General features: G+C 37.0%; 1 protein-coding gene and 1 pseudogene across 1 annotated transcript in view; one reads left to right on the forward strand and one right to left on the reverse strand.

The window, feature by feature from the left end:
• Window positions 1–25,056, reverse strand: part of COG5 (component of oligomeric golgi complex 5) — a 370,238-nt gene that overhangs the window by 257,629 nt on the left and 87,553 nt on the right. The window lies entirely within an intron of this gene.
• On the forward strand, window positions 4,467–8,909 carry LOC115837985 (annotated as a pseudogene).

The raw sequence follows: 25,056 nt of genomic DNA on the forward strand, positions 1-25,056 counted from the left end.
AGTCCTTAACTTGTCTCCATTCTTTGTTCTTGTCGTTTATGCCTTCTTAGCCCTTCACTGTCATTTTAGTGAACATAAAGGAGAGAGCAGAAATAAAGGTGTGCATTCAATCCAATGTTTGACCTGTAATCCAGAGCTTACATTTTAGTCAAACTAGAAGATCATTCCCCTGACTCCAAGTGTATGCACCTTCCCAATCTCCAAATAGCCCAATAAAATCTTATCTTTCAAAACTCAGTTCAAGTGCCAGCTCCAAATAACATATTTTCTAACCTTCCAAATTGTAAATAACTTATCCATCTTCTGAATTTTCATAGCACATTACTTGTATCTCTTCTGGCATTTACTTAGACCATATGTGCTAAATTTTAATGACTAATGCTCAAAAATCTCCTCCACTGCTCAAAGTTATTCACTTCACTAAAAGAGTTTAAATTCTATCAATCAGGGATTTATTTAATACGTCACATTTTAAAATAGAAATATTCTTCAAAATAATAAACCTATTGGTATGCATTAGTTTAGCAATGCTCTTTTCCTTCTAGCCCAAACTATGATCCATGAACTAAGCAAACATGTTATCTAAAAGGTAAGGAAAGAAATCTTAGACAATTTCAAGAACCAGGCGTCTGGTGATGTGGTTTGGCTCTGTGGCCCCACCCAAATCTCATATCGAATTGTCATCTTCAATGTTGGAGGAGGGGCCTGGTGGGAGGTGGCTGGATCATGCTGGCAGACTTTCCTCCCCATTCTTGTGATAGTGAGTGAGTTCTCAAGAGATCTGGCTGTTTAAAAGTGTGCAGCACTTTCCCCTTGGGCTTGCTCTCTTCCTTTTGCCAGCCATGTAAGACATGCTTGCTTCCCCTTTGCCTTCCGCCACGATTATAAGTCTCCTGAGGCTTCCCTAGAAGCAGAAGAATGTACAGCCTGCAGAACCACGAGCTAATTAAATCTCTTTATCAATTACTCATTCTCAGGGAGTTCTTTATATTAATAGTAATGTCAAGGCTAATACATCCGGCCTTGACAAAAGAGAAAGCTTGATATGGCTGTTCAGGAGTAACCCGCAGGTTTTTTTTTTTTTTTTTTTTTAAATACTTAACGCACTAAAGGTAAACATCAGCCCAACAGTATGTCAACCATGTTCCCTCCCTACTTTCACATATATGCCTCTGGCTACATGTTACCTTCTAGAAATACAGTCTCATCTGAGGTTTAAATCAATTTTGCCTAAAAAAAAAAAAAAAGTCTATAAGAAAAGAGAAACTTGTAGCACGTAATTTGTCACCGAGAGAGATAATTTAGGGTTGCAGATTCTTTGGGTAGATGGCAGACCCAATAATATGCTATAATAGATGTGTTTGAGAGAATACAAATATAAGATTTTAAAAGCTGGAAAAAGAAACACCAGTAAGAAAGAACAGAATTTAGAGATACAGTCTGGAATCCACTGTAATGAAATAGCTGACCTTGCAGTATAACTCTCCATTTCCTTAACTTATACACCCTAATCTCTTTCCAAGCTTGAGAGGAGTCTATAATAATCTTTAAAAGATGCAACATTAAGGGTTTTCCCTTGCTGCAGGTCCATGAAAATAGGATGCTATATCTCTCAAATTGTATTACCTTTAAATTAAAATAAAATTACTTCAGAAAAGACAATTCACAGAAAAAGAGAAAATATTTGCAGAACCCAAATGTCTGTCAGCTGATGAAAAGAAAAACAAAAGGTGGTCTATCCATACATGGTATATTATCTGGCAATTACAAAGAATGAAGTACTGACACATGCTACAATGTGAAAGAACCCTGAAAATACAGACTAAGTGAAAGAGCCAGGCATCAAAGATCATATATTATATTATTCCATTTATATGAAATATCCACAATAGTCAAACCTATGAAACAGAATATTGGTTCTAGAATATTAGTTGCCTAGGACTGCATGGTTTGGGGAGGAAAGGAGAGTGACTGTTAATAGGTATGAAGTGGTTTCGGAGAATAATAAAAACCTACTAAAATTAGTTTATGGCTACAATTGCACAACTCTCTGGATACACTAAAAGCCATTGAATTGCACAAGTTATAATGGGTGAATTACATGATATGTTAATTATATCTTAATAAAGCTGTTAAAAAATACCTCAGGCCAAAATAATATCTCTAATGTAATGAAGTGTTATGATAGAGGACAGACTTTAAATTATGCTGCTAATAAACACTAAAAATGTAAATGACTTTGCTGACAGCCCAGAAATATTTTTTTTTGTTAAAATCCTAGTCTTAATTTGTGGTGGGCTCAATCTCTTCCTCTATCGGCATAGTTTAGAATTTTTCCTCATGTTTGTGTGCCATGAAGAACTTATGCCAACTGGCATACTTATGTTCCTACCCATCCCACTCACAGTCTCTCCTACAGCCAAAATGATATTATATATTTCATATATTCTCTACCATCTTCTAGGTGAGCTATAAATGAGATCTCTAGTAAGAGGCACAGAAAGCAGGGAAAGCACTGGACTGATTTGTTTGTAGAAATCTACAGATTCTGCACAAATTAAATATTTCAGATTCAGTTACCTTAACAAAAATGAATTAGATGCCTACCTCAAATAGTCCTAATGGACTGACTGTTGCAAGACACAGACTTACACAGGAACAGTTCCATCAGAGTAAATATGTGTAGAAAACTGGGCACTTCTCTCTCTGTTGTTTCTTAATCTTCAAAATGGGGATGATGAATTAACTGGTCTCTCTACATCCCTCTCAGTTCTATAAGTCTCTATATTCTGTATCACCCTCTAGTCTAGCTAAAACTACCACAATTCTCCTATCCTCAGTAAACTGGCTGGTTGCAGGATAGAGCAGCAAATTAATCATATAATTTATTTTTAAAATAGAGCCTAAATTATTCAGTATTATTTTTATAGAGTTTAAATTATTCAAGTCCATCTTATCATCGCTCAGAGCAATAATTAAAAGCAAAAAGTTAGCCATGAAAAGTAGCGCAGGCCAAATGGTTCAGGATTTTATAAGCTGAAAGATACCTGCAGTTTTCTTACACTGTTTTCGCCACTCCAACCCTGCTTTTCAGAATTATACCTGTTCTCTCACCCCCTACTTTAATGAAACTTGTTCTAATTCTTCAAACAATATGGTTTCTTTTGAACCTTCACAGCACATTGTTAATATCTCTTTTTGAATACTGATCATATTAAAGTTATTTTTATACTTCTCTTAGTTTTACACATCCCAAATCATCAAATACTATATCATAAACTCTAAAGAGCAAGGACTATGCCTCTCCTGTAATAAAAGAATAGCGATTTTCACATAAGAAACACATCAAAATTGAATGAAGTTGAGTAACACAACTCTTTTGGATGACCAAAAATACAAGTTAAAAAGGCACCAGTCTTAAAAAGTACTTCTTTTTGGATTGTGACACACATACCCTCATAATTTCTTATAACTGAAACTAATAAGTAGAAATGTAGGGCAAGCGTAGTGGCTCATGCCTGTAATCCTAGCACTTTGGGAGGCCGAGGCAGGGGAACTGTTTGAACCCAGGAGTTTGAGACCACCCTGGGCAACATAGCAAAACTCTGTCTCTACAAAAAATACCAGTGGTGACGGGCACTGGTAGTCCCAGCAACTCGGAAAACTGAGGTAGGAGAATCTCAGGAGCTTCCAGGAGCCCAGGAGTTCCTGAGCCCAGGAGCTCGAAGCTGCAGTGAGCCGTGATTAGGCCACTGCACTCCAGCGTGGGCAACACAGCAAGACCCTGTCTCAAAAAAAAAATGTTGTAGAAATGTAGCTAATAAATATTATGGAGTTACAAAAACACACTCTTCCTAGATCTTTGTTAAATTTTTGCTTAAAACCATACACATTTCTAAAGGTTTAAGAGAGAATAGCATAATTCCTCAAGATACAATATCCTCAACTAAAATATTCCTGAAAAGATTCCTCAACTAAAATATCTTGTATACTACCCATAAAATACTTAAGATTATTAAACGTTTCTATACTTATGATGAGCATACACAAACTGAAAGCAATTCTTCAGCACATAAGATACTGCTATTTATTTAACAGGTTTACTGTTAATCCATTTTGGACTTATGTAATGAAAGATGAACTGGAAAATTGCCTTAATCTATCAGAAACTAGCTAGCAAGTACTTATCCCTTCATTTATTCCACTATCTTACAAATTGTTCTATTTCATTCTTTAGTGTAAATAGAATCTTCTTGGTATCACAATATAAAGTTAAATAAAAAATATTGTGATGACTAAAAGAATGGTACACGATGAAAAGCATTTAAGTAGTTGAATAGTGATATTGCCCCATCAACCATTCACTCATGCACTCATCTGCTCTTTTAACAAATATTTATTGAGTAATCATACGCTAGGCACTATGCTACAAGACACGCCAACAGACAAAAGAGACACTTATACCTATGGACGTAAGTCCTAAAATTGTCAAAAGTACAAAAATACAGGGCCACTGTGTACGGATACACAGACTGCCCACTGCACAACTTGACAAGTGCTACTCATAAAGACCTCATTGAGAATAATGCCCCTTGCAATAAAGGCACCACTCAGCAGCTCTAGGAACAATCCATGTCATTACAGAGGGAGCAGTCATGTTCATATGATATGACAAACTTGACCAGTTCAAGAATAATCTGAGACAAGGTAAATCAGTGATAGTCTTCTATCTTCAACTATTCCTTTAGCTTATCAAAAATATCTCAACATCCTTAATCTTCAAATCGCATATTCAAAAATAGTAAGTCCTGAGACCTTTAAGAAACATCTTATTTGCTTAAACTAGCTAAGTTGACATATAAAACTAATTTCAACTAATTTCAATTTTGAATGAATAACTGGAGTTTTAGAGAGGCTAAATAACTTGCTTAAAATTACACTGCAGACCTGGGATTACATATGGCTAATTAGGTAATACGGAACTGACAGTTTGTCATCTTAGGCACACATACTTGCGGTAACCAGCCTTCAACATGATCCCCCAATGATCCCTGCGTCCTGGTAATCACATTCCTCTGCAATGTAATTGATTATTATCCCAGGGTTAGTCCGTGTGAACAACAGAATATAGCAAACATAATGATACATCATATTAGAGATTTGACTATAAAAAACATTATGGCTTCTATACTGTGTACCCACATGCTCTCACTGTCTCTCTCCCCACTCACACTGGGAAGTCAGCTGCCACATCATGCACAGCCCTAGAAAGAGGCCTGCATGGTGAGGAATGGAGGCTACCAACAACCATGTAAGTCAGCTTGAAAGTATATCCTTCCACCCCAGTCATGCCCTGGCTGACAACTTCACTACAACCTCATGAGAGGTCCTAAGCCAGAATCACCCAGCTAAGCCACTTCTGGATTCCTACCCCTTTGCATTAGTTAACTATTGCTGCCATGACAAATTACAACAAAATTAGTGGCTCTACACAATACAATTTACTATCTCAGTTCTGTAGGTTAGAAGTCCAGTGGGCTCAATTGGCTTTTTCTGCTCTGAGTGTAGCAAACCTGAAATCAAGGTATTGGCTGTCTGTGTTACTTAATGGAGGCTCTGGGAAAGAACTGCTTCCAGATTCAGCCAGGTTTTTGACAAAGTTCAGTTCCTTGTAGTTGCAGGACTGACTTTTTGGTTTCCTTGCTGCCTGTCAGCTGGGGGATATTCTCAGCTTCTAGAGGCCACCCACATTCCTTGGCTCATAGCTCCCTACTTCCATCTCACGCTTTGAATCTCTCTGAACACCCTTCTGCCTCACCTCTCTGACTCATCTCTTCCAACATCAGCTGGGAAAAGTTCTCCACTTTTAAGGTCTCATGTATTAGACTTAGCCCATATCTAGGTCCATAATTGTAACCATATTTTCAACGTCTCTTTCACCACATAATATAACATATTTGCGGGTTTTGGGAAATAGGACATGGACATCTTTAGGGGGCTATTATTCTTCAGAAATGACATAATTTCATAAATGTTTGTTGTTTTAAACTTTCACTTTGTCACACGATAATACACATAAGAAGAGGAAAGTGTCCTGAAGTTATTAACCAGTATATATAGTTATATATAAGGTGTTCAGTATATCACATATTTACATACAAACACACATACTTGACAGGTATTATCTTAGAGGCTATAGGCATTATAGCATTTTTCATACAGTATCTCATAATACTCTGTCAATAACCATATATTATCTATGAGATGAAACTCCAAGTCATTGGTAGTTTAGATTAAATCCCAGTTATTTCAAATTCAAGCTATATTATGACATCTATTTCTCTTTTTCTTTTACAATCTAAAGTTTCAGGTTACAGCATTTCATAAATCAGGCTTTTATTCGGATTATAAAGTCTTCAAAAATAACTTTCCACAAATTAATTTTATTCTTACTGACAGTTGGGCACAGTGGCTCACGCCTGTAATCCCAGCACTTTGGGAGGCTGAGGTGGGTGGATCATCTGAGTTCAGGAGTTCGAGACCAGCCTGGCCAATATGGTGAAACCCCATCTCTACTAAAAATACAAAAATTAGTTGGGCGTGGTGGCACACAATTGTAATCCCAGCTACGCGGGAGGCTGAGGCAGGAGAATCACTTGAACTCGGGAGGTGGAGGTTGCAGTGAACCAAGAGCATGCCACTGCACTCCAGCCTGTACGACAGAGTGAGACTCTGTCTCAAAAATAGTAGTAATATTCTTACTGACACCCTCCTCGCCCAAAACATGGAATGTTATATTGCTGAACAGCTGAAATTTCTTCTTCATTGAAAGAGGCATATGAAAAATGAGTTTACACTAATGTTCACCTTGATCTCAATACTTGTGTGATTACCATATTCCTGATGCTGTCTTGTGGAGGTCACCAACCATGTTTTTTCTTTCTTTCTGTTTTTTGGCTAAATCCTAAGGCTACTCTTCAACTCTCATCTACAATGTTGATATTTCATCCTTAAAACACCATGCTTTCTTAGCTTCCATCATTTCATACCATCCCACCTCTCTAGCTAATGCCTGTTAAGTCTCCTTTTGGTCTTCTCTTCCTACGCTCACCCCTTACATATTAGAATTCCTCAGGATATCTGTCCTATTTCCCCCGTTTTGTGGCAACTCTCAAATCTGTGTCTTCTGCCCCTTTCTTTCTCCAGGACTTCAAATCCACATATACAGTTTCTTATTAGCTGTCTACACTTGGATGTCTAATAAGCACCTCAAATTCAATATGTCCCAGAGTACAGTTGATTCTTGAATAGGTTTGAAATGTGCAGGTCCACATATACACAGATTTTTTTCCCAATAAATACATTGGAAATTTTTTTGGAGATTTGATGCAACAATTTGAAAAAACTTGCAGATGAACCACACAGCCCAGAAATATCAAAAAAATTAAGAAACAGATATGTCATGAATATATAAAATACATGTGGATACCAGTCTATTTTATCACTACCATAAAATATACACAAATATATTATAAAAATGAAAATTTATCAAAACTTACGAAAACAGTTGCAGACCATACATGGCACCATTCACAGTTGAGAAAAATGTAAACAAACATAAAGATGTGGCATTAAATCACAACTGCACAAAATTAACTGTAGTACGAAAATCAAACACCACATGTTCTCACTCATAAGTGGGAGTTGAACAATGAGAACACATGGACACAGGGAGGGGAACATCACACACCGGGGCCTGTCAGAGGGTGGAGGGTGAGGGGAGGGAGAGAATTACGACAAATACCTAACGCACGTGGGACTTAAAACCTAGATGATGGGTTGATAGATGCAGCAAACCACCATGGCACATGTATACCTGCACGTTCTGCACATGTATCCAAGAACTTAAAGTGAAAGAAAAAAGAAAAAGAAATTAACTGTAGTACATACTGTACTACTGTAATAATTTGGTAGCCACATCCTTTTGCTATTGCTGTGATCTCAAGTGTTACAATTATCCCCTTAAACGTTAAGTGATGCTAACATCTTCACTTGAGCAGTTTGTCTCTCTCCAGTAAATTGTGTTATCACAATAGAAAGTGATCTCTTGCAGTTCTCACTTATTTTTCATAGTTTTTAATGCAATACCATAAACCTTGAATAACCTCATGGGACCCATATGAAGTGCCCTTGGTGATGTTGTTGGAAGTGTTTCCAAGAAGCAGAGAAAAGACAGGACATTACAAGAAAAAGTTGAATTGCTTGGTATGTGCTGAATTTTGAGACCTGCAGCTATGGTTGCCCACCATCTCAAGATAAATGAATCCGGCATAAGGACCACTGTAAAAAAAGAAAAGAAAAATTGTGAAGCCATCTTTTTGCAAAATATCTTTTTATCTCGTATTGAAAATGTAGCTTTTATGTAGGTGCATGATTGCTATAAAAAAGGCACACCTATATGATTCAAGAAATAGTGAGGTCATCTGACAACTTAAAGCAAAAAGAAGGTAAAGGATCTAAAGCTGGAGAATTTAATCCCAGCAAAGGATGGTTTAATGATTTTAGAAAGGGGTGTGGCTTTAAAAATATCAAGATAGTCCTCTCTGGGCTTGTGCCTAGTTCACAGCTACATAGCTAAAACTCACCAAGTAGGTTGAAATCATTGGTAAATATGGGATTGCTATGGTGCCTCCCTCTGGAAAACACTGAAGAAAACTGCAATCAGCCATCCTGCCAAGTACACTTGCTCCTTCTGTGGCTAAACCAAGATGAAGAAACAAGCAGTAGGGATCTTACACTGTGGTTCCTACATGAAAACAGTAGCTGATGGTGCCTGGATCTACAACGCCACTTCCACCAAAATGGCAAAGTTGGCCATCAGAAGACTGAAGAAATTGAAAGGCCAGTAGAAGCTCTATCATTTGAGACATCACTAGCCTGGAATAAAGGGTTAATTTATGTAACAAGAACAAAAAACTTAAGGTAACAGGAGAAGCAGCTTCTGCTGCTCAACAGGAAGCAGATGAGTTCCCAGGTGCTATTAAGAAAATCATTGAGGAGAAAGGATATCTGCCTGAACAGGTTTTTAATGTGGACAAAAGTACCCTATTCTGGAAAAACATGTCATAAAGGTCATTTATTAGTAAGGAAGAAAAGTAAGCACCGGGATTTAAGGCAGTAAGAGATGGGCTAGCACCACTGTATTGTGCAAATGCAGTTGGGTTTATGATCAGGAGGATTGTCCTTATCTATTAAAGATACTAACCCCAAGATTTAAAGGAAAAAGATAAACACTACTGCCAGTCTTTTGGTTGTTCAACAAGAAGGCCTGGACAACGAGAACACCTTTTCTTGATTGCTTCCATTGTTGGTTTGTCCCTGAAGTCAGTACCTTGCCTTAACGTTATTTTGATATCAGACAATGCCCCTGGTCACCCAGAACCCCATGAGGTTCAACATCCAGGGCATCAAGTAGACTACTTGCTCCCAACCACAACAACTCTAATTCAACATCTAGATCTGGTGTGATAAGGACCTTTAAGGCTCATTACACATGGTACTCTATGAAAAGGGCTGTCAATGCTATGGAAGAGAACTCCAACAGAGAGAACACAATTTAAGTCTGGAAGGATTACACCATTGAACATGCCATCGCTGTTATAGAAAAAGCCATGAAAACATCAAGCCTGAATCAATAAATTACTGCTGGAGAAAACTGGATCCAGATGCTGTGCATGACTTCACAGGATTAACAGCAGAGCCAATCAAAGAAACCATGAAAGAGATCATAGATATGAGAAAAGTGGCAGTGGTGAAGGGTTTCAGGAGTGTTTCCAAAGCAGTGCCAGAAGATGAGGAAGAAGATACAGAAGAAGCAGTGGCAGAAAACAAATTGACATTAGACAATCTAGCAGAATGGTTCCAATTATTCAAGACTACTTTTGACTTCTTTTATAACATGGACCCTTCTACGTTACAGGTGCTGAAACTAAAGTAAATGGTGAAAGGATTGGTACCATACAGAAACATTTTTAGGGAAATGAAAAAGCAAAAAAGTCAGACAGAAATTGCCATGTATTTCTGTCAAGTTACATTGAGTGTGCCTGCCTTTCCTGCCTACTCTTCTACCTCCTCCATCTCTTCTGCCTCTGTGACCCTAAGACAAAACCGAATCTTCTTCTTCCTCCTACTCCTCAGCCGACTCAACATGAAGACGATGTGAATGAAAATCTTTGATGATCCACTTCCAATTAATGAACATTAAATATACTTTCTCTTTCTTATGATTTTCTTAATAACATTTTCTTTTCTCTAGCTTATTTTACTGTAAGAATGCAGTATATAATACAAATAACATACAAAATATGTGTTAATCAACTATTTATGTTATTGGTAAGGCTTCCAGTCAACAATTGGCTATTAGCAGTTAAGTTTCTGGGGAGTCAAAAGTTATAGATGGATTTTTGACTGCATGGGAGTCAGCATCCCTAGCCCCCACATTGTTTAAGGGTTAACTATGTACATATAATTATCCCTCACAGAACCATTCCTCCTAAGAATGATTCAGTGAGTAGACCTACTATCCATTTAATTTTCCAAGTGAGCCCTACTTCAACCACAACTCACTGCTTCTATATCTCCTTAAAACAGATCCCACTATTTTGTTCCATCCTCAATGCTACTACCTTAATTCTTATCACCATGAACTCTTGCCTGGCATGCTGGACTTCCCTATCTCTAATTATGCTCCCAATATTCCAATCCATTTGACATTGTTGCCAGAGTGATCTTTCTAAAATGCAAGTTTGATTACATTACTCCCTTGGAGTCATCAATGCTCTCCTGTGAAAGTTGAAATTCCCTAATATGGCTTGGATGGCCATATAATATTTGGCCCTATCTCTCAATGCTTCCCTGTCTGATATGGTTTGGCTGCATCCCCACCCAAATCTCACCTTGAATTGTAACTCCCACAATTCCCACCTGTCATGAAAGGAACCCGGTGGGAGGTAATTGAACCGTGGCAGCAGGTCTTTCCCATGCTGTTCTCTTGATAGTGAATAAGTCTCACAAGATCTGATGGTTTTGAAAATGGGAGTTTCTAATGGTTTTAAAAATGGGAGTTTCCTTGCACAAGCACTCTCTTTGCCCCCTATCATCCATGTAAGACAGGACTTTCTCTTCCTTGCCTTTCTCCATGATTGTGAGGCCTCCCCAGCCATGTGGAACTGTAAGTCCATTAAACCGTTTTTTCTTCCCAGTCTCGGGTATGCCTTTATCGACAGTGTGAAAACGGACTAATACACTGTCCTTCTTTTCTTGCATTCCCCATCTTTAATTTCTTCTAGGAAAGGCTGTCTCTTTGTATGATACACCTTCACCAATCTGAACAAGCACCCATACCCCTGATCTGGCAAATACTTGAGTATTCTTGATATCTAGTTTATCCACTTCCTCTGGAGAGCTTTCCATGATCACTTCCCTGCAGACTAGTGTCTGTCTTATGTGATTGCATAGCACCTTATACTTAATCTTTAGTACTGCACTTACTGTATACTATCATAGTGTATTCATCTGCATCTTCTACTAAACTACAAATGCATTGTCATTGTTCCCTTAGCACCTTATACCGTATTGGACACACAGAAAATGTAATGAATATTTGTTAAATGTTTAACTAAGCAATCAGACCTTCCTATGGTGATTTTCAAAATAATCTGAACAATAGTCATATGTCTACAAAATAAAAGTGAGTAAGCATTACAACTGAAAGTACAGGAGTTAAATCTCTCATATTAATATAGTACATTCAATAGATACAAACAATAGGAATTTCAAGACTTTCCCAGTTTTTAAATGTGAGTCTTGAGAGTTGCTGCATATGGTATTAATAATGAGAATCTGAGGAATATATAGATAACTAACAAGGATGAAATTGGTAACGTAAGCAAAGCTAAGCTCATACATTAGCTAAATGACTCTCTTCCTGAACATCAGCAAAATCAAATGTATTTTATACTCTTGTCTCAGCAAATAAACAAGTTACTATAAATTAAGAATCTTCTATAACGAGGAAGGAACAATCAAAATCTCAAACGCAAAATCACCTAATGTTTTCACAGAGCAATTTCCCCCAGATTACATCAGTCAAATAACACTTTTGCTGGTCTCCTTTCTAAAGCTAGTAAAACAATGGTATTTTTAACTTATCTGAAATATCTTCATTACATCACATGTTCAAAAAGAGAGCACAATATGGCACAGATTTTGATTCTACTAGTATAAGAGTTCATCTGTGATTCAAAAGATTCAAATACTTAACACAGCTATTATAATACCAATAAACTGTCTTTATTCTAGGCTAAATGTTTCCAAATCCAAGTGCAATGTCAAATATGAATTTAAAAATGTTAAATTATTGTATTACTGATCCTTCAGATGATTCATACCACATTTCTTCAATTTTGAATAATTCTGAGTTATGCTTGTATATGTGAAATATCCAAATCAAAACAAATAAGAAATTTACTCAAATAGATAAAAAAATTCATTGATGATACTATTTTAAGTTCATCAAAAAGGGAAATATTCAACAGTAAAAGACTATTTCAAAACTAATTCAATATGACAAAAGCAAGCAATTAAAATTTAAGACACAAGCAGTTGCCTAGTGTATATAATTGAAAAATAATAAAATTATGCTTAATATCTAAACATAGAATCTAGTATGATGAAACCACTTAAAAGAACAACATGAATACAATCCTTGAAAGCTTAAAATGATTTTAAATTTGAATTTAACTCTGAGAAAATGATATGAAATCTGAAAAGTAAAATCTACAGATGGAAGTCTAGTACTGTGTGTTTTACCTCTGGGAGTTGCAGGCTGCACCATGATTCTATTCTTACATTACAAATCTGTTGTGTGGGGAGCGGGGGAGGAATAACTGTATTACAGGGAAAAAAGAATAGAACAAATTGTTGTAAGAACATGTAGTTTTTTAATGTGTCTTTATTCTTGACAAGTAATCTTATTCTTTAAAGTATTTTTTATATAAATGGACTTATCTATATTTAAAACACCTAATGCCCTTTGTGTTTCTTAGTATAAGGATGATCCTGAAGAAGCCACTGCTACTTAACTCACATTATAGTTTTTTTAAACCCATAGTATCATAAGAAAAATGAAAAAGAGATTCTTTTGTATTTTTCCTTCCCCAACATAAACCAAAACACCAATGCAAACCACTATCAAGGAGAGGAAAGGAGAGCTGCTGGTTAGGACAGCAGCTGTGTTGAAGCTCAGAAAAGACATGCGTTGGCAGATTTGTGAGGTGACGCCTGCAACACAATGTGCCTAGATCTAGTCTGATTCCTAAAATTAAAAAGAAAAAAAAATCTGTACTTGATATTTTGCCTTTTAGAGAGTATTTCCTTCCCCATCACAGAAGATTTTTGCTTGAGATGTTCTAATATGTCTTAATATGTTGTCACTGGAGGAAAAAAAGCTGTTAATTTATGAAACAAAGAAAATGTGGCCAAGATTGACTCAGAAATGAGTATGTAAAACACCTTATACCTAAGTACTTTATTACAGTTTAAAGACCATTATTTTTTCCATTTGCAATTTAAACTCAACTAAAAGTACATAATAAGATAAGCTGTCGTGGTAGATGGCATGAATACAAAATTTAAAGTAGCAGGAATAAAGTGAGAACAGAGCATGTTAACAGAGTATAGCTGGAAGAGTCAGGGAAGATAATACATAGGAGTGCAAACTAGAACAACGTGTGAATGAATTTGGAAGGGGAATCCACAAAGTGGGTTTAGGCTTAAATGAAAGGACATGCATCTATCTTCCCTCAACACAAGAATAAAATATGGACAAATAATTGAAGGTCTAGATACACTTTTAGATGAGATGCACAGGAAGCAAAAAGTTGATAAAATTTATTTGTTTTTTGCAATAAAGTAAGAGGTAAGGTCTTCTGGTAAAAATGAAAGGGGAAGGTTATGTGAACAAAGTGGTGGTGGTCTCAGCCCTCAAGCTGAGAATGTTTTTACATTTTTAAAAGGTCAAAAAAGAAAACAAAGAATATGTGACACAGACTATTTACAGCCCACAAAGCCTAAAATATTTATTACCTGGCCTTTTGCAGAAAAAGTTTGCTAATTGATGGTATATATAATAACACCTGAGAGAGAGAGAGAGAGAGAGAGAGAGAGAAATGACGAGATCACAAGGCATAAATTTGTATAGTTTATGATTTTTTTCTCCAGCACATAATCTTTTCCTCCAACAACAAAAAAATTATGGAAGCATTTATGAAAGAAAACTGTCCAGAGCAGATCTGTTGTTTGTTTTGTTTTTGAGACAGTCTCACTCCATCACCTAGGCTGGAGTGCACTGGTGCTATCTCTGCTCACTGCAACCTCTGCCTCCTGCATTCAAGCAATTCTTGTGCCTCAGCCTTCCAAGCAGCTGGTACTACAGACACACACCACCACACCTGGCTAATTTTTTTTTATTTTTAGTAGAGAAAGGGTTTCCCCATGTTGGCCAGGCTGGTCTCGAACTCCTGACCTCAAGTGATCGGCCCGCCTCGGCCTCCCAAAGTGCTGAGATTACAGGCATGAGCCACTGTGCCTGGGCCAGAGCAGATATTTTAAACATCAAGAATCAGACTTGCATGATTCAGAATATTACTAACCTACTGGCTCTAACATAAGAAACAAGGAGTAAAAAGTAAAACAACCACCAAAGATTTTCAATAACTTTAAGACAAAACTTTAAGATACCAGTAAAACAAATGCCTAAAGGTAGTTCATAATTGCTAACAGAAGTGCCATGACAATTAAGTTTTAAAAACAGATTTAAAACTTCTACTTCCAACCTAACAGAATAATTGGTATAGGATTTAGCCTAGCAACTAGAAAATGGGACAGAATTTACGAAACTACTCTTTTCAGATATTAGACAGCAGGCAATGCAGGACTGTGATCCCTAAAAAAATAGCTTTCGGCTAAATATACTTTAGCTTTCGGCTAAATATACTTTCCCCTATAATGTAAGGGGAAAACCTCAGTAAACACAATGAACTCAATTAGTTGAAGGGACAAATTTAAGTTAAGGAAGGCTGAGAAAGCTGGAATTCTCAGGTCAGAATAACAGAAAAAAGGTAAGCTAGGCAGAGAAACAGTACCAGAAAATTCTATATAGGGACTCTTGAATCTTCAAAGAAATACTAAGTCATAAATTTACACAGTGAGACTCAAAAAGGCCAGGCAAAGAACCACTACCAGAAAATGTGCAAAACTGATCAACTCTCAAACTCACAGGATACTGCAAAATATTCTAGCTTGGAATGCTAAAAAGGGAGATACCATTAAATAACAGGAGCATTCAATATGGCTCTATGAAGGAGTATGCCTTAACAGTAGGGCTAAACTAGCCTTAGAATAAATGTTCCTCTAAAGCTGCCCTAATATAGCTTAAAAACAAGCGTGAAAGGATCAAGCTGATCCACAAGTAACTTAATTGCCTTATAGAACAAAGTACAACATTCACTAATGGATAACAAAATCCATTCATAGTATTCAAATAACACGACCAGCACCCAATAACAAATTATTAGAAATACTAGGATGCAAAAAAGATGACAAAATTACAAGACAAAGATATTAAAATATCTATTAAAAGTACATTCACAGATTTAAAGAAACACATGAACACAATAGAGAGAAATTACAACCATAGAAATTGATCAAATAAAACTTTCCAGAGCTGAAAAACATGATATTTGAACTGGAAAGTTCCTCAGAGGGGCTTAACAACAAATCAGACACTATAAAAGATTAAAAAGAGTGATGAAACAGGAACCAGAGCAACCAAAACTACCCAAATTAAAACTATGAGGGAAAAAAAAAAAAAGCATCAATGACACGTGGAAAAATACCAAGTCTAAAATATAAGTTTTTGTTTGTTTCTTTGTTTTTTTGAGACAGAGTCTCACTCTGTCGCCCAGGCTGGAGTGCAAGTGGCGCAATCTCAGCTGACTGCAAGCGCCGCCTCCCAGGTTCACGCCATTCTCCTGGCTCAGCCTCCCAAGTAGCTGGGATTACAGGTGCCTGCCACCATGCCCAGCTAATTTTTTGTATTTTTAGTAGAGATGGGGTTTCACCGTGTTAGCCAGGATGGTCTCGATCTCCTGACGTCATGATCCCCCCCCCCGCCTCAGCCTCCCAAAGTGCTGGGATTACAGGCCTGAGCCACTGTGCCTGGCCTAAAATAGGAGTTTTTGAAGTCTAAGAAAGAGAATAATGTTCTAAGGAAAAAAAGTATTTGAAGAAATAATGAAATAATTTTTTCAAATTTGATGAAAAAACAAAAACAACAAACAACAATAGCAGCAACAACCACAACAAAAACACTGATCCACGAATATCAGTGAACCCCAAGCAAGGAAGGAGAGTAGACACAAAAAATTACACCAAGGTACATCACAATGAAAATTATAAAAACAATGAAATAAAGAAGAACTCTTAAAAGAAGCCAGAGGAAAGAAGATACATCACAGAACTGAGGAACAAAGATAAGAATGATCACAGACTTTGCATCAGAAACCAAGCATGCCATAAAACAACAAAATATTTTTTTAATGATGGAAGAATACAGTGTATGGAGCTATTATTGAGTGAAAGTCAAAAATGAAGACAAAAAGAACACACGTTGACAAGAAAAACAGAATTTGTTGCAAACAACCCTGCACTACAAAAGCTGTCACAGCAAGTTCTTTAGGCTGATGGAAAATATACCAGAAGGTATCTCTGATGTACAAAAAGAAATGAACAATGCCATTGTAAATATGTGGATAAACATAAACTTTTTAAAAAACTGAAAGATAACTGGCTATTTAAAACAAAAATAGCGACACTGTATTATGAAGTAAAAAACAGCAGAAAAGATGGAAGGGGCCAATAGAAATTATATTATATTAATAGTAAGGTTCTAACATTATACATGATGTGCTATTGCTTGAAACTAGACTGTGATAAGTTAAGCATGTATATCGAAAAACCTAAAACAACCATTAAAACAAGAAAACTAAAAAATATAGCTAAGCCAGGTGCAGTGGCTCACATCTGTAATCCCAACACATTGGGAGGCCAACACAGAAGGATCGCATGAGGCCAGGAGTTGAAGACCCCAGCCTTAGGCAACATAGCAAGATTCCATCTCTACAAAAATACACAAAAATTAGCCAGGTGTGGTGGTAAGTGCTTGTAGTTCCAGCTACTCAGGAGGCTGAGGCAGGAAGATCACTTGAGCCCGGGAAGTCAAAGTTGCAGTGAGCCAAGATCGTTCCACTGCATTCCAGCCTAGGCAACAGAGTGAGAATTCAGGTACTTCATGTACATAATATATATGTACATATATATATATATAATATATGTACATATATATACACACACATTTATATTATTATATATATACAGCTAATAAGTCAGCAGAGAAGGTAAAATGGAATTATAAAAATTACTCACTCCAAAAAAGGGTAGGAAAGAGAAAAAATGAACAAGGAATACATGGAACAAACAGAACAAATGAGAGGCAGAAGATGTAACCCTAACCATATGAAAATTAGATTAAATGCAAATACTCTGCACTCTAATTAAAAGACAAAAATCAAATTGGATTTAAAAAGCAAAAACAAACCATTACTATCAACAGAAAATACACCTCAAAAATACACAAGTTAGGTTAAAAGTGAAGGTTAAAAAATAACCTATATATATGATGCAAACTATATAGAATGAACCTGGAATAGCTATACTGATAGGAGAAAAGGATTATCATCGAGCACAAAGACATGTATTTCATAGCAATCCTAAATGTGCATGCGCCTGATAAAAATACATGCAACAAAAACCAGATGAAGTCAAAAAACTAAAACTGACAAATCCGCAATTATAGGTGAGGATTTCACAACTCCTTTTTTCAGTAAAAAAAAAAAAAAAAAAAAAAAAATTATCCTTATTTTAAATGTTAATAGAACAGGGCCAGGTGTGGTGACTCATGACTATAATTCCAGCACTTTCAGAGGCCAGGGCAGGAGGATCCTTGAGCCCAGCAGTTTAAGACCAGCCTGGGCAACACAAGGAGACCCCATATCTACTGGGAAAAAAAAAAAAGCCAGGTATGGTGGTACACACCTATGGTCCCAGCTACCTGGGAGGCTGAGGCAGGAGGATTGCCTGAGCCCAGGAGGTTGAGGCTGCAGTGAGCTGTGACAGCACCACTGTACTCCTGCCTGGGTGATGCAGCAAGACTCTGGCTCAGGGGAAAAATAAAAGTTAATAGAACAGTAAAAACAATATCGCTAAGGCTAGAGAAGATTTTACAGTACTATCATTAACTTGACCTGTTTGACATTTATAGAACACTACTCCTAACAATGAGAGAAAGCACATTATTTTCAAGAGTACACAGCACAATCACCAAGATAGATTATACACTGAGCCATTAAACTAACTTAAACAAATTTAAAAGAACAGAAATCATACAAATCATGTTCTCTGACCATAATGAAATTAAATTAGAAACCAATAACAAAAAACTTTGAAAAATCACCAAGTATTTAAAAATTAGAAAATACACTTGGCCAAGCACGGTGGCTCATGCCTGTAATCCCTACACTTTTGGAGGCTGAGGTGGGAGGATTGCTTGAGTCCAGGAGTTCAAGACCAGCCCAGGCAACACAGTGAGACCCTGTCTCTACAAAAAATACAAAAATTACCTGGGCCTGGTGGCACATGTCTGTAGTGCCACCTCCTTGGAAGGGTGAGGTGGGAGAATCTCTTGAGCCCAGGAGGTCAAGGCTACAGTGAGCAGTAATCGTATCACCCTGGGTGAGAGAGCAAAACTCTGCCTCAAAAAGAAAAAAAAACACAACATACTTTGAAATAACCCATGTAACAGCAAAGAGATACTTCAGGAAAATCAGAAAGCATACTGAACTAAGCGACATAAAATAAAACATCCAAAGTTGTGGAATGCTGGTAAAACAATACTGAACCACATATTAAAAAAAAATTAAAATTGATGAAAGAAACTTTTACCAAAGTAGAGAAGAAAGGAAATATTAAAGAGTAGAAATCAATAAAACAGAAAAAGAACATAAAACATTGTTCATTAAAGACAAAGAAATCAAAAACTAATTATTTCTGAAGATTGAGAAAATTGGTAAACTTGTAGGCAAACTCAAAAAGAAAAAAAAGATGATACAAATTGTCAAATATCAGTAACGAAAGGGAAGATATCTGTACAGATCCTATAGATAATTAAAATACAATAAGGAAATATTAAAAACAAGTTGATGTTAATAAATTTAGCAACTTTTAAATGTAAACTGATTATTCAAAAGATACATATCATCAAAACACAGAATAGAAAATATGAATCTATTATCTATTAAATAATTTGAATTTATAATTTAAAACTCTGAACAACATAAAACCTCTTGGCTCAAATGTCTTCTCTAGTGAATTTTATTAAACATTTAAGAAAGGACTAACTCTGATTTTACAAAAACATTTTCAAAATTAGAGAAAAAGAACATCTTTCAACTCATTGGAGTCCAGCATTGCCCCGATTCCAAAACCAGATCAAAATATTACAATAAAAGAAAATGACAGACCAATAGGCCTTAGGACTACATAGGCAAAAGATTTTGAAAAAATAATTGTTGATACAATCATGCAATATCTAAAAAGGTAGTACTATCAAAATAGGTTTATGTCAAAAATGCAAGGTTGGCTTAACATTAAAAAAAATAAATCCATGTAATCTATCATGTTACTAGATTAAATGAGAAAAACCATATGAACTCTCATTAAATGGAAAAAATCTTAAATAATGTAATATGCATTCCTGATAAAAATTCTCAACAAACTAAGAAGGAAACTTTATCAACCTAAAAAATGATATCCATAAAAACCCTATACCTAGCATCAAACCTAATAATGAAAGATTGAATACTTTCCCCCTGAAGACATGGAAAAAACCAATTATGTCTGCTTTCACCATTTCTACTCAATATTACTTGTGGTCTTGGCTACAACAATAAGGCAAGACCAAAACAGATTTAAGATTGAAAAGGATGACATAAATCTTTGTTTATTCAAATATAATTCTGTAAGAAGGAAATTGTAAGGAATCAAGAAAAGAATAAATAAATGAGTTTGGCAAAATCATATGGTTTAAGTTCAATATTCAAAATTCAACAGTATTTCTTTATATAAACAAAATCAAAATTTTAAAATATTGTTTATAATAGTATCAAAAATGTTATGAGTCCAGCACTACCCAACTTCACAAAATGTGTGAGACCTCTACACTGAAAATTACAAAATATTACTGAGAGAAATTAAAGACAACCTAAATAAGTGGAGAAATATACCATGTTTAAAGATCAGAGGACTGAATACAAAGGTGTGAATGTTCCCTAACAGACAGACAGGTTCATTGTGGTATCAATTAAAATCCCAGCTTCCATATGAGATGCACGAAGCTAGACAGAACATAGCTCACCCTGTAACTACAAAAAAGAACAAGGGAAAAACAAATAATCTACAAACAGAAACTTCTTGAACTCATCAGAGTGCTGAGGTTACTGGGAAACCAACCAATCCAAATTCTAATGAAAGGCAGGACACATGGGACATGAGCACTTGAGTACCTAGGGAAGACAATACTAGACACCAGTAAGAATAATTCAGTCAAAACTGTTAATGAATTGCTAAAGGCTGTGTGTGTGTTCGCAAGAAAATACAGAAGCCAGGGAATCTACAGACACAAAGGGAATTCATACCCATTCACGGACTTTTGCAAAGATCTCACCAGATGTTTACAAGCATACACAAAAAGACTGAGCGTATGGTGAAAGGCCTGAGAAAGCATTTGTCATGGTGCAGGCTTGGGGGAAGCATGAAGTCACTGAGGGAAAGCATGAAGTCCAGGTTGGATCCTTTCTACCATCTTTAACATGGCGGGTAAGGGGTCAGAGGGGAGCCTTAAACCCCAGAGGGAAGGGCAACAACCCCATTATGCTTTGAGCACTGTTGAAAACACATTAGAACTAGGAGAAGAAAAATGCCTAAAAAAAAAAAAATCTTTAGCCATGAAGGAGGAAAAGGAATTCATCCTACAGGTAGAAGCAGGGGTAGGACACTGATTGAAGTCCCTATTCCCAAAAACCAGGACACAATGATTGCCCAGACTATTGTGGTGGATTTATTACCATATCTGATACAATAACGAATCCAGGTAGAAATGACGGCAATCTGGGAGGTACAGGTTTGAGTAAGCCAGACTGCCTGACTGGCAACTGTAACTTGTTTTCACAGTTTGCAGTCCCAAAGAAAAGTTGTTTTTAATCTGTTAGTCTTCTAACAGCAGACCTGAAGGTTAGGCTATTGGCAACAGGCCAGGAGCCAGTAAAAATATAACAAGGTTAATCAAGAGGCATATTGGTCAAAGCTTAAGAATGGAGTTATAGAACCCACTCTCACTTTTCTGTAGCTAGCACTGACCCTGAACAACTGCATCAGCTTTTAATTGGGCTGAACAGTAAGTGAAACAGGCCCAGGCATTTACAAGAAATTCCTTAAATCCAGGGCCGAAATGAGTCAATTGCTTTGCTTCAGGTGGCAAAGTGAGAAATAAGCTTTTCCCCAAAACGGATAGGTTCTACTTCACGGAAAGCCAAAATGATACTAAGGCCAGGCCAGCTGCATCTGCCTTTTCAAAAGAGATGCACTTGGTAGCTGGGTCAGGCAGGTGGCACTGCTGTACTGGGAAATGGTTGAGTTCTCCAGCAGTCATGGAGCCTTTAACCAAAGTTGTGATTTTCTTTTCTTCCCTCCTGGGATGATACATTATTTTTGCTGAATCACCCAGGGAGGGGAAAGGGGACAGGGGAACACTTCTCTACATGCAGCAGCCCATGAATAGGAGAATCTCCTCTGAATCTATAAGTATTCATAGTGTAAGAACATAAAATTATCAATACCAATTATACATTTAGCAGAGGAACCCAGAACAATAGTACACTGAATAGGCCCAGAGGCTCCATCTACATTTTAGCTTTTTAAAATTTGAGTGTTTTACCCCCTGTAGGAACACAGACCAAGGAATTTAACATATGCACAAAAGGGACTACAGCCACAGCTGCCAGGGGACTACATTATTTCCTAACCAGGAGCATAGGGAAGACAAGGTAGCGGGGGAATCTACCCAGCAGAGGACTGTGGTGGTGGGAAGGCTTTTCTTCTGCTTTGGTTTCTCACTCCAGGGTGACGCTGTGCTCCTGGAAGTGCTTGGGCCTAGGGGTCTCTAATTTGCCCCTGTGCATGCTGCTAGAACTCCACCCTGCAGTCCTCAGTGCCTTCAGCCTACCTTGACAACTACTGTGCTTTTTCCCCACAGGACCACGTAGGATGGCGAATTGAGCATCTCTATTCAACAGAGCTAAAAAAGTCTGAATTCCTCTCCCTCCCTGAGGTTCCCTACCATATTTGGCTTTTATCTTAAGCAGCTAAGGTTAGAATAGAGGGGGGAGAGAAAAATGAGAGTCCACAAAGTGAAAGAGCAGCTATGTACCAGTCAGCAAGACTGCATTTACGTTCAATTTCAAGTGGCTGCCCACTCAGTCTCCACAAATGAACTTATAATATACTTAGTCTACCCAAAGCTCCACATCCTCATTGCTGACATCTTTTATGTCAGCTCTCAGAAGCCCTTCATTCAGCAGCTACAGCCATACTGCCTTTTGCCTTAGGGCCCTGAGGCTTGCTGTTTTGTTGATATAATAATAGTTCTTCCTTCTCCAGCCTAGAGAGTGAGCAATAACCAAGGCACTATTTGAGCAGCTTCATTTATTTCCACCCCTCACTGCTTAGCCTCAAAAAATTCATTAACAAGCAGGTCGTTAGGAGACTCTTACTCTGTACTACTACCCCACCACTTAAAGAAGAGCATTTGCTACTGGTCTCCTATCCTCTAAACCAGCCCACACGAGCCTGTCATTTCTCTTACAGGAAACCATATCTCTGTCAACATCATATGCTTGTAGCCAAAAATGTCAAAAACTGTTTAGGGTCTGGGATTCTACCCTATTTATAAGCTGTGAAGCCAGCCTGTTACTGTTTCATGGATGCTAACATAAGATGTAAGATGACTGGGTCCAAACCAAAGAACTGTATTACCCATGATGCAGCAAGCAGTATGAGCATGATATCAGTGAAAATTCACCTTGCCCTCCAAGTCCCTGGCAAAGGGACTGTGGATGCTCTGTATACTATGGGTTTTTTCACAGCTGAAGAGCACTGAGCTTGGGAAAGTTGCCATTTTTATAACAAAGAAAAGCAAGTCTGCTGGTATTCTATTTGTCTAGGGTGTCATTACTTCATTCCTCAAAGTTGCTAGCTACAACCCCTTCCTGAGAAATGGATGGGGTAAAGAGTAGTTCTGTTAGGGCTTTGCAGTCTCAGCATATCCAGCAAGAATGTTCAGGGATATTCAGGGCTTACAGGGATTGTTCCTCCCAACACACTCCCATTCAACCTAATACTAGAGGTCCTAGGCAGTACAAGAAGGCAAGAATATAAATAAGTCTCACATGTTTCAGGAAAAAGTAAACTATCTCTATTTGCAGACAATTGTCTATATAGAAAATACCATGGAATTCACACAAAAAACTACCAAGACTAATATATGAATTTAGTAAAGTTGCAGGATATGAGTTGAATATGATCCTAAGTACATATACTAACAATAAACAATTGGATTTTTTAAAAAATTAGGTACTACTTCAATAGCACTAAAGAAATAATTAAATACAAATCTAACAAAATATCTGCAGGATCTACAGGCCAAGAACTACAAAATATTGACAAAATAAATTTAAAAAGCCCTAAAAATAGTAGAGATACTATGTTCATAAGTTAGAAGATTCAATACTGTTAAGATGTCATTTCTTTCCAAACTGATCTACAGATTCTCTGCAATACCAATCAAAATAACAGCAGGACTTTTTATAGCTATTGCACCCCTAAACAGAGATCAGAAGGTAGCAGTAACTGAAGATATACTGCTGAATATACCTGGCAGAAAGACACCAGTGATTACGGTCTTTAAGAATTATTGTAGCCTTGTAGTATAGTTTGAAGTCAGGTAGCGTGATGCCTCCAGCTTTGTTCTTTTGGCTTAGGATTGACTTGGCGATGCGGGCTCTTTTTTGGTTCCAGATGAACTTTAAAGTAGTTTTTTGCAATTCTGTGAAGAAAGTCATTGGTAGCTTGATGGGGATGGCATTGAATCTATAAATTACTTTGGGCAGTATGGCCATTTTCACGATATTGATTCTTCCAAACCATGAGCATGGAATGTTCTTCCATTTGTTTGTATCCTCTTTTATTTCATTGAGCAGTGGTTTGTAGTTTTCCTTGAAGAGGTCCTTCACATCCCTTGTAAGTTGGATTCTTAGGTATTTTATTCTCTTTGAAGCAATTGTGAATGGGAGTTCACTCATGATTTGGCTCTCTGTTTGTCTGTTATTGGTGTATAAGAATGCTTGTGATTTATACACCATGGAATACTATGCAGCCATAAAAAAGGATGAGTTCATGTCCTTTGTAGGGACATGGATGAAACTGGAAATCACCATTCTCAGTGAACTATCGCAAGGACAAAAAACCAAACACTGCATGTTCTCACTCATAGGTGGGAATTGAACAATGAGAACACATGGACACAGGAAGGGGAACATCACACTCCAGGGCCTGTTGTGGGGTGGGGGGAGGGGGGAGGGATAGCATTAGGAGATATACGTAATGCTAAATGATGAGTTAATGGGTGCAGCACACCAACATGGCACATATATACATATGTAACAAACCTGCACATTGTGCACATGTACCCTAAAACTTAAAGTATAATAATAATAAAATTAAAAAAATAAAGAATTATTAATTAAACTCTTAAAATGCATTCATTTT

This window comes from Nomascus leucogenys, chromosome 13 (genome assembly GCF_006542625.1).
Source record: "Nomascus leucogenys isolate Asia chromosome 13, Asia_NLE_v1, whole genome shotgun sequence".
NCBI classification, from domain to species: domain Eukaryota; kingdom Metazoa; phylum Chordata; class Mammalia; order Primates; family Hylobatidae; genus Nomascus; species Nomascus leucogenys.